Below are 20,123 nucleotides of genomic sequence, written 5' to 3' on the forward strand. Positions count from 1 at the left end.
GCATTATCCATTTTCTAATTCAGACCTAATTAAGTTAAATCGGGACAATCAGATGTCACTGGTGGCCAAGGGGACCTCGCTGGTGGCCACAGAGACTTCGCTGTTGGACATGTGTTGTGGGCGGAATTATTAACTTCACTCATAAGAGAGAAGTAGTGAAACATTTATTAAGGTGAAACAGTGATTTAGCAATATCAGTAGTAAATGTGATGATAGTGTTTTATGAGATTCGATGTCAAGGCACACTCTATTATTTACTGCCCAGAGGACAGGGTCAGACAAACTGTCAGGGAGACCCTCCCGTTGAGTCACGAGGTTCAGAAAGGACCCCCTTGCGTTCTAAACTCCTTCTCAGAGAGGCGTCTAGGTGTGGCTGGATCCAATCCTAGTCCCAGACTTGGTCAATGGTTTATGTCTAAAGTATTATATATGCACAATCAACCCTTTATATTACTTAGCTAAGATTTCAAAGTTCAGTCACTTACCAAGAATCTGTTACAGCGAGGAATCTCTCAGCCTCAAGGAGTACAACCTTAAGCAAGCGTCCCTACTCAAGGGGAGATCCTAGCGTGCAGCTGCTGCCATACAGGAGAGCTCCAAGGGCTCTTGGGCTGTCCACTATTTATACAGTAAGATAATTGACCTACAGTCATATTCTCATGGGAACAAAATATCTAGGTCCCCACTCCAGACAGTGTTTTGACTACTGTTGCCAGCCATCCCCCAAAGTCCAGGTGCAACTCATCCCAACTCCCACTGATGTTTATGGCTTGAGCAGGAGCTGGTGGGGAAGAGAGGTAAAAATGGGGAGAGCACACTGCCACAAAACGGGAATATCATTGGTGGAAACCAGGTCCTCAGTGGTGGCCACGGAGACCTTCAGGTGGCCACAGGGATGTCACCTTCCTTCTGGCAGCAAGCTCCAGATGATCGTAAGTTTTGAGGTCGACCCTGAAGACAGCTAAACCAGCAATGTAGGTGGTGCTAAGGAATCAGTTTCCAGAGACCAAGAGAACAAGTACCACGTTTTCTTCCTAGAGCATACCGTGTCAGACCTGGCTCCAGACTGTTTCTTTTTCTGATCCCAGCCTTAGGGAGAGTGAGAACCTCAAGATATGTGGTGATATGAAAGCAGTTGTTAGAGAAAGTGAGAAAAGGTTGCCCCTGGGACATCACTGGTGGCCACAGGGACCTCACTGGTTGCGATGGGGACCTCGCTGTTGGCCACTGGGACATCAGTGGTGGCCTCAGGGTCATCACTGGTGTCCACCAAGACCTCACTTGTGGCCATTGGAACCCATGGGTGGCCACAGGGACCTCACTGGTGGCCATGGGGAACTCACTGGTGGCCACAGAGACATCACTGGTAGCCATAGGGATGTCACTTGTGGCCAAGGAGACTTTGCTGGTGGACACAGGAAATTTGCTGGTAGAAACGTGCACCTCACTAGTGGCCATGGTGACATCATAAATGGACTCAGGCACCTTGCTGGTGGCCACAAGGACACTCAGGTGACCACAGGGACCTGGCTGTTGGCCTATGGGACCCACTAGTGCCCATGGTTGGCCCCCATGGTTGCCACGGGGACCCTAAGGTGGTGATGGGGACCTCAATTGTTGCCAAGGGTTCCTCACTTGTGGCCCCTGGGACCTCACTTGTGGGCACAATAACTACACTAGTTGCCACGAGGACATCCCTGATGTCAACCAGAACCTCACTGGTGGCCACAGTGACGTCACTGGTTGCCACAGGGACATCACTGGTATCCACAGGTACCTCGCTGGTGATCCACAGGCACCTGACTGGTGGCCATCAAAACCTCACTGGTTCCTAGGGTGACATCAGAGGTGGCCATGGCAACCTGATTTTGATGCCGAGAAACCATGGGTAGCAACATGGACCTCATTTGTGGCAACGGGGACTTCGCTGGTTGCACAGAGACATCTCAGTTTTTCATGAGGACCTCACTGGTGGCCATGGGGAGTCACGGGTTGCCACAGAGATCTCACTGGTGGCCACAAGGACCTTGCTGGTGGCCATGGAGACGTTGCTGGTATCCACGGAAACATCACTGGTGGCCACGGGGACCTGGGGGTGGCCATTGGGAGTCACGAGTGGCCACAGGGACCTCACTGGTGCCATGGGAAACTCACTGGTAGCCACAGAGACATCAGTGGTGGCCACAAGGATATCGCTGGTGGCAACCGGAACCTCATTTGTTGCCGGAAACTGAGTGGTGGCCACAGAGACATCACTGGTGGCCACAGGGATGTCCAGGTTGCAACAAGGACCTTGCTGGTCACCACTGGGACCTCACTGGTGGCCACGAGGACCTCGCTGGTTTTCCCTGGGACATGTTTCATTGCCACGGGGACCTCACTGGTAACTATAGTGATGTTGGTGGTGGCCACAGAGACTTTGGTGTGGCCATGGGGACCCACGGGTGGCCACAGGGACCTTACTGGTGGCCCCAGGGAACTCACTGTTGGCCACGGAGACATCACTCACTGGTGGCAACGAGGACTACACTTGTTGCCACAGGGACATCCCTGGTGCCACGTAGAACCTCACAGGTGACCACAGCTACCTCAAGGGTAACCACAGGGACATCGCTCGTTGCCATGGGGATGCACGGGTGACACAGGGACCTTGGTGGTGGCAACAGAGACCTCACTGGTAGCTATGGGGATGTCCATGTTGCCATGGGGACCTCGCTGGTCACCACTGGGACCTCATTTGTGGCCACGGGGAAATAACTGGTGGCAATGAAAACATCACTGGTGACCAGGTAGACATCACTGTTGGCAACAGAACTTTCACTGGTTTCCACGGGGACCTCACTGGTAAAGAGGCAGAACTCACTGGTGGCCACGGGAAACTAACTGGTGGCCATAGGGACCTCGGTGGTGGCCACGGAGACATCACTGGTGGCCATGGGGATCTCAGTTGTGACCACCTGAACCTTATTTTTGGCCACAGGGATGTCGCTGGTGGCTTTGTAGGCTTCACTTATAACAACAGGAAGGTCACAGGTGGCCACATAGATAGCAATAGTGGCCACAGAGACCTCACAGATTACCATGGGGACTTCTGTTGTGGCCACCGAAACATCACTGTTGGCCCAGAAACCTAATTTGTGGCCATGGGGACCTGGCTGGTAGCTTTGGGGACTTCACTTGTTGCAACTGGAACCTCACTGGTAGTCATGGACACATCAGTGGTGGCCACAGGGACCTCACTGGTGACCATGGAGACATCACTGTTGGCCACAGAGATTTCACTGGTTTCCACGGGGACCTCACTGATAACAACGCGAATTCACTCGTGGCCATGGGGACATAAATGGCGGCCACAGAAACATCATTGGTGGCCATGGGGACATCAATGGTGGCCATTGGTGCCCACGAGCTGCCACAGGGACCTCACTGGTTGCCAGGGAAACCTTGCTGGTGTGCACATGGACCTCACTGATCGCCACTGGGACATTGCTTGTGGCCACAGTGACATCACTGGTTGCCACCAGGGTACCCGGGCCACGACTACAGCTTCCAGCAGGTCCCTGGAGCCAACATGGCCACAGGGGGCCCTGGGCTTGGAATAGAACTTCCAGCAGGTCCAGCAGCAAACATGGCCACCAGGTCCCCTGGGCCAGGACTACAGCTCCCAGCAGACCCTGGCAGCCAAGATGGCTGCCAGGTGCCCCAGGTTTGGACTACAACTCCCAGCAGGCTCCAGGAGCCAAGATGGCCACTGGGCAACTGGGCCAGGACTACAGCTCCCAGTAGGCCTTGGGAGGCAGCAAGTCTTCCGTGGCCCTGGGCCAGGACTACAGCTCCCAGCAGGCCCTGGCAGCAAATATGGCCACTGAGGGACCCGGGCCAGGACTACTGATCCCAGCAGGGCCTTGCAGCAAATATGGCCACCGGGGGCACCTGGCAAGACTAGAGCTCTTAGCAGGCTCCAGGAACCCACAAGGCTGCTGGGGGCCCTGGGCCTGGACTACAGCTCCCAGAAGGCACTGGGAGCCCACACGGCCACTGAGGACCCAGCTCCCAGCAGGGCCTGGCAACCAACATGGCAGCTGAGGGCCCCAAGCTGGGACTACAGATCCCAGAAGGACCCGGCAGCCACGATGGCTATGGGGTCCCCAGGCCGGGACTAGAGCTATCTACAGGCCTCAGGTGCCCACATGGCTGCTGGTGTCCCCGACCATCTGGCCTCCCACAGCCTCCTGGAAGCCGGAGTCCCTACCAGGGACCCCGGTGGCCATCTGGCCTCCCCGCCCAAGACCCCCGGCTGTCAACTGGCCTTCTGGGGCTCACCTGGAACCAGGGATCCTACCCGGGGCCCAGGATGGCCATCTGGCATCACGTAGCCTGCTGGGAGCCTGGCTCCACACCCAGTGTCACCGGCGGCTATCTGGTCTCCTGGGGTCAGCTGGAACCTGGAATTTCTGCATGTGACCCCTTGGCAACCATCTGGCATTCCTGGGCCTGCCAGCAGCCGGGGTCCCTGCCTGCAGCCCCCGGCGGCCACCTGGACTCCTGAGACCTGTTGGGAGCCACGGTCCCTACCCAGGGCCTCAGCAGCCATCTGGCCTCCAGGGGCCCGTCAGGACTCTAGGTCCCTGCCCGTGGCCCCTGGCAGCATTTTGGCCTCCTGGGGCCTGTTGGGAGCTGGGGTTCCTGCCCAGGGCCCAGGATGGCCATCTGGTGTCCTGTAGCCCGCTGGGAGCTGTGGTCCCCGCCTAATGCCACTGGCGGCCATATAGCCTTCCTTGGCCCACTGGCAGCTGGGGTTCCAGCCTGGGACCCCCAGCAGCCGTCTGGCCTCTCATGGCCTGCCGGGACCCAGGGTTCCCACCCGGGGCCTGGGACAGCCATCTGGCCTCCCAGAGCCTGCCACAAGCCGGGGTCCCCGCCCAGGGCCTCTGGCCGCCATCTGGCCTCCTGGGGTTTGCTGGGAGCCGGGGTCTCCACCTGTGACCACCGGCATACACTGGGAACCACGGTCCCAACCCTGGGCCACCGGTGGCTATCTGGCCTTCCAGGGCCTGCTGGGAACGGTGTTACCTGCCGGGGGCCTCCAGTGGCCATCTGGCCTCCCCAGGTCCGCTGGAAGCCAGAGTCCCTGCCTGGGGCCTCCGGTGGTCATCTGGCCTGCCGGGGCGTGCAAAGAGATGAAGTCCCCACCCAGGGCTTAGGAGTGCCATCTGGACTCCCGGGGCCTCTGGGGTGCCTGGCTCCCAGGCTTGGGCTCCCAGCAGCCATCTGACCTCCTGGGGCCCGCCAAGAGCTGTGGTCTCCGCCCAGGGCCACCAGCGGCCACGTGGCCTCCTTGGGTCCCCAAGGAGCCGGGGTCCCCACCCGGGGCTCCCAGTGGCTATCTGGCCTTCCGGGGCCCGCCACGAGCCAGGGTTCCCACCTGCGTCCCCAGTGGCCATCTGGCCTCCCGGGGCCTACCAGGAGCCTAAGTCCCCCCTTGGGGCCTCCAGCGGCCATCTTGCCTCCTGGGACCTCCTGGGAGCTGGAGTCCCCGCCCAAGCCTCTTGGTGGTCATCTGGCCTCCGGTAGCCTTTGGGATGTTGGGGTCACCTGTCTGGGTCCCCCGGTGGCCATTTGGCCACCTAGGGTTTGCCGGGAGCCAGAGTACCTGGCTGGGGCCCAGAATGGCCATCTAGCCTCCTGAGACCTGCCAGGAGCCGGGGTTCCTGCCCTGGGTCCAGGATAGCCTTCTGGTCTCCCGTAGCTCACTGGGAGCCAGAGTCCCTTCCTAAGGCCTCCAGCGGCCATCTTTTCTCCCAGGACCTGAAAGGAGCGGTAATCACGGCCTGAAGTCTCTGGCAGCCATGTTGGCTCCCAGGGCCTGCTGGGATCCAGGGTCCCAGCCTGGAACCTCCAGCAGCGCTCCGGTCTCCTGGGGCCAGCTAGGAGCTGTACTCACAGGCTGGGGTGCCCAGCAGCCATCTTGCCTCCAGGGACCTGCTGGGAGCTGTAGTCCCAGCCCAGGGCCCCTGGCATCCATCTTTGCTCCCAGGACCTGCTAGGAGCACTAGTCCGGGCCCAGGACACGCATCAGCCATGTTGGCTCCAGGGGTCTGCTGGGAGTGGTAGTCCAGGCCCAAGGCACCCAGCAGCCATCTTGGCTCTCAGGGCTAGCTGGGAGTGGTAGTCTCAGCCCAGGGCCTCTGGCAACCATTGTGCTCCTGGTGCCTGCTGGGAGCAGTAGTCCCTTCCTGGGGAGCCTGGCAGCCATCTTGGCTCCTGGGGCCAGCTGGAAGCTGTAGTCCCAGCCTGGGGGCCTGCGGCAGCTATTGGTGCTCCTGGCAGCCATCTTACCTCCTGAGATCTATAGTCACGGCCTGGGGCACCCGTCGGACATTTCCAGGGACATCTCCAGGGACAGAAGCACCAACCTTGCTAAGGCATAAGGGAAACCTCGAATCCACTTTCCCCACTGTCTGAAGTCCTTCTGCTGCAGTTTATGCCAACTACTACTTCCCAGTCCCAGCACAGATTCTTATTCTAGCTCTCTTGGCAGCAGCCTTTCATATATTTGAAGACTGCAACCATGAGAGCAAACTACAGAAATATGCATTAAGCTTTTTCAAGGTAATTTTGAGTCAACACAGGGACGTAAATTGCAAACAAGTAACTACAAGCTCTACAGCTTCTGTATGAAACATTGATTTTATTTTGTTTTATAGAGTTGTGCATGGTTCTACAATGTATGTATAGGATGAGGGAAAACAAAACATATCAGACCCAATTTCCTAAGTGTTATTGGGTCAAGGAAATCTCTGAAAAGAGGCATGGAAACCCTGAGGGCTGTGTGGGTGGCTGCTCAGGACTGGTGACTGAGAGGAGGGACCTGCTCGACCATCCCTAAAGGCTGTGGGGCTTATTTGGCAGACAGGGCTCCTTGTTCTCTTCCTGACATGGCCCCTGCCTTCCTGGAGCACCCTAGGCAGAAGTCCCTGGCCCCGAAGGGCTGCTCCTTGCCTGGTGGTGGGCATTGCCCACCCTGAGCTCATGTCTGAGTGGAAGAGCTGAAGGTGCTTGTGGGCTGTGCGCAGTTGCGTTCGGAGATGTGACACAGGGAAACTGGACCCTGCCGGGGAGACACCAGGGCCCACACTGAGCCTCTGAGACTTCTGAGGAGCACAGCACTGTGTCCTCCCTGGTGTGGCAATCCGCTGCCAGTTTCCTCTGGGAGTGGGTCACACCCTGGAGAGCTGCACCTGAAAGGAAAGGAGCCCTCTTGGAGGTAGGCTGAAGTGTCCTTTGGCTCTTGCCAGGCTCTGGAGAGACCATCTGAAATGCTTGTGGTAGAAATGCATTGGTCCTTGGACAGGAGTGGCCTGAAGGGTTTTGAGGTTGCTGCTTCAGAGCATGATGTGTCTTTCTCTTGTTTTTCCAGAGTTCGCTAAGATTTGGGACAGCACATCACATTACCTCAGCCAACAGCTGGCTCTCCACCAGGTGGGACTTACTTCCCTCTCTTCCCCCCACATCTTGATGAAGGCTGACGAAGTCCTGACAGCCCTTTCCCATGGAATGCGATTGTTCTTCCCCTCCTTTGAAAGCAGGATCAGTGCCCCAGCACAACACTGCAATCCACAGATTTGCAATGGACCACATCCTCTGTCCATTCAGATGTATTCAGGTCCAGGCCCAGTGTCGGAAAAAGGGTTGGACTTTTTCTGGGGCTTCTGGAGTCCCCACAGCCAGAGTTGCCTGACAAAACTTGGAAGCCTGGGATGCTTTGGGGTTTATTCCAAGGATGGGAACCCCTCTCTGCCCCCCACCCCCTGCCTTTTATCTTCTTGAACCAAAGGATTTTTGTCAGCTTTTCCTGAACTATCTTGTTCTTTGTGGGTGAAGGGGAATGAGGGAAAAGCGCAGACCCTGTTTGTCTTCTCCCAAGTTTCCAAAGAGTCCATCTTGCTCCTTTGTACCTCAGGCCTGGGCAGGGCACTAAGCACCATCACCATTCTCCTGACAAGTCATGCGTCTGTCCCTCCAAGGCTTCTTCTGATCCACCATCTCATCTGTTTCAGGCTGTCCACTTTCCTGGACTTGGGACTTTTGCAGTTGTCAAAAAGTGAGTCGGCAGCAAGGAGAAGGATCTGGTGGTTGTGGAGAGACCCGTGTTTTATCTTGCAAAATCTACTGCGTGAGATCATGACCTCCGATATGCTTGCACAGACATTCCTGGTAAGCAGACAGACTGAAAGCGGTGCTTGCCCTTGAGCAGGGTGGGGAGGTGTGCTCTGCTGTCCAGAGGTGACTGCATAACCAAACTCCTGCCGCATTCCTGAGAACAGCTTCAGCTCAACAAAGCCAGCCTGCTGCAAGAAGGACCCTGCCTGTTTTAAAGAATCACTAGGGGACACTACAGCAAAACAGCACACTCTTTGGCCTGCTTCAGCAACAGGTTTCCTTCCAGTTGTATTGGTGCTGCGTCTTCTCGTTCCATCATGTTTCAGCTCTCGCTCCCCCGGTTTGCTGCACTAGACCTCGTACAGGCAAATGCCAGGGCTCTTCCTGACTCTCACAGCCTCTTTGCAAGGGGGAAAAGCAGGGGAAACCCGTGGGAAACACAGTTTGTTCCAAAAACCAGTGCCCATGATGCCTGTGCTTTCTAGCTGCTGCTGCCATTGCAGCAGCTCTCTTAGGGCCCTGAGGGGCACCAGGAGCTTGGGTCTGTGTTTGGGGTGGGTTTCGCTCTAATGACAAAGAGAGCACTGAGTGCAGACATGGCCCCAGCAGCCTGGCACCCTCCAGCTTAGCATGGCACCTAGCACCTTTCTCCCTGCCTTGTCCTGCAATCGTGGCTCTTCTTCCTGCTGAGCACATAAGACTCTTTCTTTCCCTTTCTGTATCAGAGAAACCATAGCTGTCCACTCCACACCTCACTTCCCACTTCTAACAGGAAGGAATGACCCAAGCTTCTCCTCAGAGGCGTCGTACCAGCTAGACAACTCAGTAGCAATGTATTGCCTGAGGACCTGGAAGCTGGAGAGCCTTGATTGTAGTCTGCTTAGCAGCTCTGGGAGTTCATGTGTTGCTCTTCTCTTGTTTTGCAGGTCACCAGCATTGTGAGCAACTGCCGTACGCTCAGATAGCCTCAGACAACGCTGTCTCTGAGGGCACGGTGCAGCTTTGCATGCAAAGGACCACAAGTCTTTTCCATGTCTGCCTGGAGAACAGGAAGAACGTTGTCCTCGTTTGGAGGGACATAGGCATGCTGACCATCCAGAGAAAAGATGTAAAAATGACATTTTACGTAGACTTTTTGAAAAGACTGAATGGGACTGAGAAGATGTTGCAAGCTGTTCTAGAGGTAGGATTTTCATTTCCCAAGCGCCACTCCTGGTTCTTCTGAAATTCCTTCTGGGGGCTGGGGGACTGCTTTCTCCTGGCTTGCCATGCCACTTGTGCTCCTCGCGGTCTACAGTACAGCAGGCTCCATGTAGAGCCCTTCCCTTGCATGCAATGGCCTGGCTTTGCAAAAGAGACACCCAGAGGGGCCTTGCTTTGTGACAGAAGGCCAGCGTTGGTGGTGGGGAGCACTGCTTGCCCCACTCTTGAGGTAGGGAACAGAGGCAAAAGCAGAGCAAGGCTTGCTGAGGCCAGAGCCTTTTGGCTGCTCTGGTTCTTTGCTTGCTTCGGTCTAAGGTGGACTGGGCAGCTAGCCCTTCCCAGTGTCCCCTTCTCCGTCATCCATCTCCGTCCTCCTTGCAGATGCCAGAGATGAGGGACTTGGTCATCTCACGCCAGGACACTGCTGCTTCCCAGACCTCCTCTGGACGTGTTACCATCCTGCCAGGGTATGTTTGCTCTTGCAGCCCTTGGCTGAACCAGCAAGCAGCTTCTCGGCTCATGTGTGGGAGTGCTGCCTTGCCAGGCGCTGAGAACTGGTTTTGTGAGGGCATCAAGGTGTGAGTGTTTCAGGGGCCTTGCTGGCAGGGAACTCCCTGCTTGCCCTTGTTCAGTTTGACTTCATGTGGAGGAACATGGGACAGGCACAATGCTTTATGCATCCGTCCTACTGTGGCCCTCTTGAAGCATTAAGGCAACATTTTCCAGCAGGTTTCTCCTGCTCTTTTTCCTTCCTGTGCATGAGACTGCCTTCTGCTTGGGGCCAAGGGGTTCCCTCTTTACCAGCCAGGTGCTCTTTGAAATATCAGAGCCTTTGCTGTGCTCTGCCCCCAGTCTGGCACAGGTCTAGCCTGCAGCTCCCATGCACCCCCTCTTCGTTGTTCCACAGCAGCTGCCCCAGGCTGAGCAGGCCCAAGGAGGTGAAGGTGGCAGAAAGCTTGCACAGCCCTGGAGCTGTCTTTTGGAGATGATGTCATCCCAGTGACTGGGGTCTTAGCGAATGTGCTTCCCTGTTGAGACGAGTCATGGTAACACCGAGCTGAGGACACAGGAAAGGGTGTGAGTGGAAGAGTTTCACGGGCAGCACCAGCGAGGGTAACTCAGGCTGTAGCCCTCGCTCCTGCTGACAGCACGCTGCTCTGCCTGCGGGGCCCACACTCCTGCTGGATAGCTGACACCAGCAAAGCCCAGACCACTTGGATTATGTTTGCTTCTCAAGTGGCAAAGCATTTTCCTCGCAGAACCAGAAGACAGCAGGCTGATGCTTCTGCTCCCCACCACTCCCACAGGGCCTCTTTTCCTGGCTGGTGCTGGCCTGCTACTGTGCTTATGCACCAGGCAACACCTGCAAGGAATGCTCAGCATCTTGATTTTGTTGAAGAGCAGCTTTCTGGTGAGCAGTATTTCTTTCTAACCGCTGAGGGTTTAGTCAGCTATGTGCTCCAGCAACTAAGAACAAACCACTCAGAGAAAACAGGAGTTTGGGCCTCCCCCTTGAACTAGACTGCCCTGGGCATGACCAGGAGCTTGCTGTGTTCCAGGAAAGCAGGAAGACCCAGGAAGGCCATGGCCAAAAGAGGTTCAAGCCCTGGCAGGATTTCCTTTGTGAAGGGAACACTGGTCCCATGGTAGGGATGCTCCCTGTGTATTTTTGGGATGTCACCTCTGAACTACTCTGGCTGCCCTGTCCTCACTGCAGCTCCCCACAGTAGAGCCCAGCACACACTGCGTTGCTGCTGACTGGGTCCATAAGGCACAGAGGCTTGGTCCCAAAGCTCCTTCTCACCCCTCCCATACTCCTGCCCTGCTCACTAGGCTGATGGGGATTCCATGGGTCTGTGGCCGCTGGGCTGGGTTTGTCTGTTTACAGCTGCTTACAAAAATCTGTTAAAATCTGTTTACAGCTTCAACCCTTCAGAACTCTCAAATTAAGGCCTCTGGTTCTCCCAGCACTATTTGAATAAAGTACGAAGTATCAGGTTAAGTGCCAAGGTCGTTAAAGTGCCACGCTGCCTGCAAAACTGTGTTAAAATACCGTTATACACCAAATTTGCTAAGATATCACATTAGGTTCCAAATTGGTTAAGATATCAAGATTATGTTTGGAACTTTCTGGTTAGTTTGAACTGAAAACTGAGATAACAGTACTTTAATTGCAGTCTGTCTAAAACAATCCGTAAATACCTGATGGCATCAAGGTATACTTAGCTCAATATAATAATCCTAATATATTAGCACGCTCCTAAACACATCACTGTGAGCAACATCTGCTTCCACAGAACTGTCACAACAGTATTGAGCTAGATGCCTGCCAAAATAAGCTACGGAGCTAATGACACTGCTATGTAAAATCTGAAAAATTAACAAATCCATACAAGTAACTGTACACAGCAATATGATTATGTGCAGAAAATCCCGTAGCCAGAGGTTGATGTTCACGAAGGAGAGAGAGGAGTCCTGCAAAGACTTTATTCGAATAAAGGGAGAGTCCACTGGGACATTCCCCTATGGGGTGTCTTGATTTTTCAGAGGAAGCAGCCTCCACTTTATCCTAATCCCCCAGCCGGATGTAACCCTCTTCCTTTCCGCATTGGCTGAGGTACTTGGAAGGTACAGACTTCTCGATCCGCCTATTACATAAAAGTTTAACTTTTGCGGTTTTATAATTGTTTAACGTTTGCATTTTCAGTTAATTCCCCTATTTTTCGTTTATCTCAGTCCTGCAGTTTCAATTAACTCTCCTGTTTGTGGAGACACTCACATCCGTAATTTATCACCTGTTTGTGGAGACACTCTTATCCCTATCTTATCAATCCCTCTTCTTTTTATTTTAATATTTGTCTTCACAAAGTTTAGTCACCATTAATTGGATCTTTTCTTATTGACTTATTTTTGGTTTTGGAACTATTTGCAGAGACATCGTCCTTGGTCCCCTTGTAGCTAATTCTGGGTCACTGGGCACAGCTACTACTTGCATCCTTCTGACTCCATGCTGAATGAGCTGCATAAAACAAAGTATCATACATGGTACCAAAGTCAGAGCCGCCACTGCACAAAGAGAGAAAACCAACATGCATTTAATCCATGGTCCACCAGGCAACCACAAGAACATGTCTAATTCCCATTCTTTCCAGGTTTGAACTGGCACATGAGCTAGTTTTCTCATTCCTTTTATCTGTTTTACTACCTTCCCGTGATCATTGATTTATAAGCAACAGTTGGATTCGTTTTCCACAAACTCCCCCTTCTTCTGCTAGCAAATAATCTAGGACCATTCGGTGTTGGAAAATTGCATTCCTCATTTGAGTAGATTGATCTGCAAGAAGGTCAAGAGCCTCAGGTATCTGCTTATTTATAATTTCAAAAATGTCTTGTAATCTTAAATAAGATAATTATCCTACTCAATTAATTAAATAGGGTAATTTTATTAATAATTTTATAACAATAATTTTATTAATTAATAAATAATAATTTTATAATAATTATCCTATTTAAATTATAAATGGTGTTTCTTGCTCCAGAAATCACCTTGTGGGGATTCCATGTTGCTGGTCCATAATACTGTATAATTCGTTCAGGTGGCCATTCATTTTTTCCCAATGATTGGGAACTACCTTCAGTTAGGGATTTATCCTAGTTAAGGATAAATCCCTGACTTTATTCTAGTTTAATCAGGGATCGTCGTTCTCTTATCAAATCGTCATACACATTAACCCCTAACTTGTCTCCTTGAACTTGTGGTAATAGGAAAAATAATGGTCTAATATATCCTATATAACTTATCCATGACCAAATTGGAGGTAACCTTCGGTAGGCATGTTACCCACAAATCCAGTAATGGCCCTTCAAAGCCCAAGTCCCGGTAGCAAATGGGCCTTCCCATGTTTCATTATCATGTGGTGTTTCATAGTATAGAGTATCTTTTGATCCCAATGGTCCTCATGCTATACCTAAATCACCATAGGAATCGCAATAACCACATTCAAAGTCTCCCGCATCTCGGTGCCATTTACAGTTAGATCCCCTACCATTCTTAGTTCGATTTGTAGCCAACCAAAGTTTTCTAAAATAGGTCCTAGTTTTTAATGGATAACTGAGGAAGATTTGTTGCTGATCAAATCTTAGGATTATCCATTTCTGTTGTACATAGTGTGAGAAAGTCCTGACTTACACAAACTGCAATGCTATCAAAATGTGTCCATGTAAGCGAATGTTTATCTTTGTATTAACCAAATGCATGTAAGAGATGGCACAAGCTAATTATGCCACCACCACCTGCAAAACTCCCCTGAAGCTGGATTGTAATGTATTGTGGCAGTCTTGAGAACTCCCTAACAAGAAGAGACGTCCACAATATTATATTACTAAACCGTATAGGAATGTCCTGTTTTTACAAGATAAGCTTAACCCCAATGTTATCCCTGTTTTGACTTTGTAATTAATCAATCGTGCAGAAGGGGAAGGGTGTAAACTAATTTACAACCAACATTGCCTTGAAACCGCTTTGAAGTAAGACAGACCAGATGGAGTAAAGATAACGGAAGAAGCAGAGGGGCGTACTGAAGATGTCGAACCCGATCTCTGTGAGGATAAAAAGAGATGTTCAGTTTGCTTGAATGTGCGAGCCTTTGGTGGAGCTGTGACTCCCCGGCCGCCCAGCGCTGTTTTTGCTTTCCTACCTTAATAAATATTTAGTGAATCTATTTCGGACTTAGTCTTTTTTATTTTAAACTATAACAAATTTGGTGCCGTGACTCGGATCCAGACAGTTGACTCGGAATTCAACTCTGGGAGGGCGCCCCATCTTCGGATGGTCCCGGAGGAGATTCCGACCTAGCTCACTTGGATTTTTCTGAACTGAGATAGGAAAGCAAAAAGAAAGAGAAAGGAGATACTGCAGTTCCCCGTAATTTTTATGCACGAAGAGCCGGACGAAGACTCGGGAGTGAATGAGTATATTGCGGTTCTGTTCGGTCGGGGATTGGGTACCTGGGGTGTGAGTGACTGAGACGTCCGGGCTTAGTAGCCCACCGGGCAAAGTGAGTGTGGTCCTCCTAATAGTGCGGTTCCCATTGTCCGCGAGGATGTGGGCCATGAACGGAGGGAAGCGAGTGAAATTTGAGTGAAAGAAGGCATTCTCGGAAGATGGGCCAGAAGAAAAGTAAGGCTCCTGGTTCCATGCAGGAGATACGGGGCGGGGGTGGGCTCCCTGATATACCCCAAGACAGCCCGCTAGGATTGATGATTCAATATTGGGATAATTCCCCGTGTCAGAAAGGAAAATCTAAGGAGAAAATGGTCCATTATTGTATGGAAAAATGGGGAGGATGAAAAAAAAAAGAAAACAAGAGTTGTTTGGGCTGCCACCTTTGCTGTGGGAGTCAGCTCCGGATGTTCGGCATATTGGAGGCCGGAGCTGGGAAATATTCAAAAAGGTGCTTTTGAGGATAGAGTGGCCAGGAAAGCCCACAGCCCCAAAGTCTGGGTGGCAATGCAAGTAGTTCCCAGAGTCGTTGAAAGAAAACAAGAGTTGTTCTGGCTGCCACCTTGGCTGTGGGAGCCAGGCCAGGATGTTCGGAATATTGGAGGCCGGTGCTGGGATAAAGTGAAAAAAAAGGTGCTTTTGAGGATAGAGTGGCCAGGAAAGCCCGCAGCCCCAAAGTCTGGGTGGCAATGCAAGTAGTTCCCAGAGTCCTTGAAAGAAAACAAGAGTTGTTCTGGCTGCCACCTTGTCTGTGGGAGCCAGGCCAGGATGTTCGGAATATTGGAGGCCGGAGCTGGGATAAAGTGAAAAAAGGTGCTTTTGAGGATAGAGTGGCCAGGAAAGCCCGCAGCCCCAAAGTCTGGGTGGCAATGCAAGTAGTTCCCAGAGTCCTTGAAAGAAAACAAGAGTTGTTCGGGCTGCCACCTTGGCTGTGGGAGTCAGCTCCGGATGTTCGGCATATTGGAGGCCGGAGCTGGGAAATAGGAAAAAAGGTGCTTTTGAGGATAGAGTGGCCAGGAAAGCCCGCAGCCCCAAAGTCTGGGTGGCAATGCAAGTAGTTCCCAGAGTCCTTGAAAGAAAACAAGAGTTGTTCTGGCTGCCACCTTGGCTGTGGGAGTCAGCTCCGGATGTTCGGCATATTGGAGGCCGGAGGTGGGAAATATGAAAAAAGGTGCTTTTGAGGATAGAGTGGCCAGGAAAGCCCGCAGCCCCAAAGTCTGGGTGGCAATGCAAGTAGTTCCCAGAGGTGTTCATAAAAAGCAAGAGTTGTTCTGGCTGCCACCTTGGCTGTGGGAGTCAGCTCCGGATGTTCGGCATATTGGAGGCCGGTGCTGGGATAAAGTGAAAAAAAATGTGCTTTTGAGGATAGAGTGGCCAGGAAAGCCCACAGCCCCAAAGTCTGGGTGGCAATGCAAGTAGTTCCCAGAGTCGTTGAAAGAAAACAAGAGTTGTTCTGGCTGCCACCTTGGCTGTGGGAGTCAGCTCCGGATGTTCGGAATACTGGAGGCCGGAGCTGGGAAATATGAAAAATAGGTGCTTTTGAGGATAGAGTGGCCAGGAAAGCCCGCAGCCCCAAAGTCTGGGTGGCAATGCAAGTAGTTCCCAGAGTCGTTGAAAGAAAACAAGAGTTGTTCGGGCTGCCACCTTGGCTGTGGGAGTCAGCTCCGGATGTTCGGAATATTGGAGGCCGGAGCTGGGAAATAGGAAAAAAGGTGCTTTTGAGGATAGAGTGGCCAGGAAAGCCCGCAGCCCCAAAGTCTGGGTGGCAATGCAAGTAGTTCCCAGAGGTGTTCATAAAAAGCAAGAGTTGTTCTGGCTGCCACCTTGTCTGTGGGAGCCAGGCCAGGATGTTCGGAATATTGGAGGCCGGAGCTGGGATAAAGTGAAAAAATAGGTGCTTTTGAGGATAGAGTGGCCAGGAAAGCCCGCAGCCCCAAAGTCTGGGTGGCAATGCAAGTAGTTCCCAGAGTCCTTGAAAGAAAACAAGAGTTGTTCTGGCTGCCACCTTGGCTGTGGGAGTCAGCTCCGGATGTTCGGCATATTGGAGGCCGGAGGTGGGAAATATGAAAAAAGGTGCTTTTGAGGATAGAGTGGCCAGGAAAGCCCGCAGCCCCAAAGTCTGGGTGGCAATGCAAGTAGTTCCCAGAGTCCTTGAAAGAAAACAAGAGTTGTTCTGGCTGCCACCTTGGCTGTGGGAGCCAGGCCAGGATGTTCGGAATATTGGAGGCCGGAGCTGGGAAATATGAAAAAAGGTGCTTTTGAGGATAGAGTGGCCAGGAAAGCCCGCAGCCCCAAAGTCTGGGTGGCAATGCAAGTAGTTCCCAGAGTCCTTGAAAGAAAACAAGAGTTGTTCTGGCTGCCACCTTGGCTGTGGGAGTCAGCTCCGGATGTTCGGCATATTGGAGGCCGGAGCTGGGAAATAGGAAAAAAGGTGCTTTTGAGGATAGAGGGCCAGGAAAGCCCACAGCCCCAAAGTCTGGGTGGCAATGCAAGTAGTTCCCAGAGTCGTTGAAAGAAAACAAGAGTTGTTCTGGCTGCCACCTTGGCTGTGGGAGCCAGGCCAGGATGTTCGGAATATTGGAGGCCGGAGGTGGGAAATATGAAAAAAGGTGCTTTTGAGGATAGAGTGGCCAGGAAAGCCCGCAGCCCCAAAGTCTGGGTGGCAATGCAAGTAGTTCCCAGAGTCCTTGAAAGAAAACAAGAGTTGTTCTGGCTGCCACCTTGGCTGTGGGAGTCAGCTCCGGATGTTCGGCATATTGGAGGCCGGAGGTGGGAAATATGAAAAAAGGTGCTTTTGAGGATAGAGTGGCCAGGAAAGCCCGCAGCCCCAAAGTCTGGGTGGCAATGCAAGTAGTTCCCAGAGGTGTTCATAAAAAGCAAGAGTTGTTCTGGCTGCCACCTTGGCTGTGGGAGTCAGCTCCGGATGTTCGGCATATTGGAGGCCGGTGCTGGGATAAAGTGAAAAAAAAGGTGCTTTTGAGGATAGAGTGGCCAGGAAAGCCCGCAGCCCCAAAGTCTGGGTGGCAATGCAAGTAGTTCCCAGAGGCGTTCATAAAAAGCAAGGGTTCTTTGGGCTACCACCTTTGCTGTGGGAGTCAGCTCCGGATGTTCGGAATATTGGAGGCCAGAGCTGGGAAATATGAAAAAAGGTACTTTTGAGGATAGAGTGGCCAGGAAAGCCCGCAGCCTCAAAGTCTGGGTGGCAATGCAAGTAGTTCCCAGAGTCCTTGAAAGAAAACAAGAGTTGTTCTGGCTGCCACCTTGGCTGTGGGAGCCAGGCCAGGATGTTCGGAATATTGGAGGCCGGAGCTGGGATAAAGTGAAAAAATAGGTGCTTTTGAGGATAGAGTGGCCAGGAAAGCCCGCAGCCCCAAAGTCTGGGTGGCAATGCAAGTAGTTCCCAGAGTCCTTGAAAGAAAACAAGAGTTGTTCTGGCTGCCACCTTGGCTGTGGGAGTCAGCTCCGGATGTTCGGCATATTGGAGGCCGGAGGTGGGAAATATGAAAAAAGGTGCTTTTGAGGATAGAGTGGCCAGGAAAGCCCGCAGCCCCAAAGTCTGGGTGGCAATGCAAGTAGTTCCCAGAGTCGTTGAAAGAAAACAAGAGTTGTTCTGGCTGCCACCTTGGCTGTGGGAGTCAGCTCCGGATGTTCGGCATATTGGAGGCCGGAGCTGGGATAAAGTGAAAAAATAGGTGCTTTTGAGGATAGAGTGGCCAGGAAAGCCCGCAGCCCCAAAGTCTGGGTGGCAATGCAAGTAGTTCCCAGAGTCCTTGAAAGAAAACAAGAGTTGTTCTGGCTGCCACCTTGGCTGTGGGAGTCAGCTCCGGATGTTCGGAATATTGGAGGCCGGAGGTGGGAAATATGAAAAAAGGTGCTTTTGAGGATAGGGTGGCCAGGAAAGCCTGCAGCCCCAAAGTCTGGGTGGCAATGCAAGTAGTTCCCAGAGTCCTTGAAAGAAAACAAGAGTTGTTCTGGCTGCCACCTTGGCTGTGGGAGTCAGCTCCGGATGTTCGGAATATTGGAGGCCGGAGGTGGGAAATATGAAAAAAGGTGCTTTTGAGGATAGAGTGGCCAGGAAAGCCCGCAGCCCCAAAGTCTGGGTGGCAATGCAAGTAGTTCCCAGAGTCCTTGAAAGAAAACAAGAGTTGTTCTGGCTGCCACCTTGGCTGTGGGAGTCAGCTCCGGATGTTCGGCATATTGGAGGCCGGAGGTGGGAAATATGAAAAAAGGTGCTTTTGAGGATAGAGTGGCCAGGAAAGCCCGCAGCCCCAAAGTCTGGGTGGCAATGCAAGTAGTTCCCAGAGTCGTTGAAAGAAAACAAGAGTTGTTCGGGCTGCCACCTTGGCTGTGGGAGTCAGCTCCGGATGTTCGGAATATTGGAGGCCGGAGCTGGGAAATATGAAAAAAGGTGCTTTTGAGGATAGAGTGGCCAGGAAAGCCCGCAGCCCCAAAGTCTGGGTGGCAATGCAAGTAGTTCCCAGAGGTGTTCATAAAAAGCAAGAGTTGTTCTGGCTGCCACCTTGTCTGTGGGAGCCAGGCCAGGATGTTCGGAATATTGGAGGCCGGAGGTGGGAAATATGAAAAAATGTGCTTTTGAGGATAGAGTGGCCAGGAAAGCCCACAGCCCCAAAGTCTGGGTGGCAATGCAAGTAGTTCCCAGAGTCCTTGAAAGAAAACAAGAGTTGTTCTGGCTGCCACCTTGGCTGTGGGAGCCAGGCCAGGATGTTCGGAATATTGGAGGCCGGAGCTGGGATAAAGTGAAAAAATAGGTGCTTTTGAGGATAGAGTGGCCAGGAAAGCCCGCAGCCCCAAAGTCTGGGTGGCAATGCAAGTAGTTCCCAGAGTCGTTGAAAGAAAACAAGAGTTGTTCGGGCTGCCACCTTGGCTGTGGGAGTCAGCTCCGGATGTTCGGAATATTGGAGGCCGGAGCTGGGAAATAGGAAAAAAGGTGCTTTTGAGGATAGAGTGGCCAGGAAAGCCCGCAGCCCCAAAGTCTGGGTGGCAATGCAAGTAGTTCCCAGAGGTGTTCATAAAAAGCAAGAGTTGTTCTGGCTGCCACCTTGTCTGTGGGAGCCAGGCCAGGATGTTCGGAATATTGGAGGCCGGAGGTGGGAAATATGAAAAAATGTGCTTTTGAGGATAGAGTGGCCAGGAAAGCCCGCAGCCCCAAAGTCTGGGTGGCAATGCAAGTAGTTCCCAGAGTCCTTGAAAGAAAACAAGAGTTGTTCTGGCTGCCACCTTGGCTGTGGGAGCCAGGCCAGGATGTTCGGAATATTGGAGGCCGGAGCTGCGATAAAGTGAAAAAATAGGTGCTTTTGAGGATAGAGTGGCCAGGAAAGCCCGCAGCCCCAAAGTCTGGGTGGCAATGCAAGTAGTTCCCAGAGTCCTTGAAAGAAAACAAGAGTTGTTCTGGCTGCCACCTTGGCTGTGGGAGTCAGCTCCGGATGTTCGGCATATTGGAGGCCGGAGGTGGGAAATATGAAAAAAGGTGCTTTTGAGGATAGAGTGGCCAGGAAAGCCCGCAGCCCCAAAGTCTGGGTGGCAATGCAAGTAGTTCCCAGAGTCCTTGAAAGAAAACAAGAGTTGTTCTGGCTGCCACCTTGGCTGTGGGAGCCAGGCCAGGATGTTCGGAATATTGGAGGCCGGAGGTGGGAAATATGAAAAAAGGTGCTTTTGAGGATAGAGTGGCCAGGAAAGCCCGCAGCCCCAAAGTCTGGGTGGCAATGCAAGTAGTTCCCAGAGTCCTTGAAAGAAA

This window comes from Numenius arquata, chromosome 16 (assembly GCF_964106895.1).
Source record: "Numenius arquata chromosome 16, bNumArq3.hap1.1, whole genome shotgun sequence".
NCBI lineage: Eukaryota > Metazoa > Chordata > Aves > Charadriiformes > Scolopacidae > Numenius > Numenius arquata.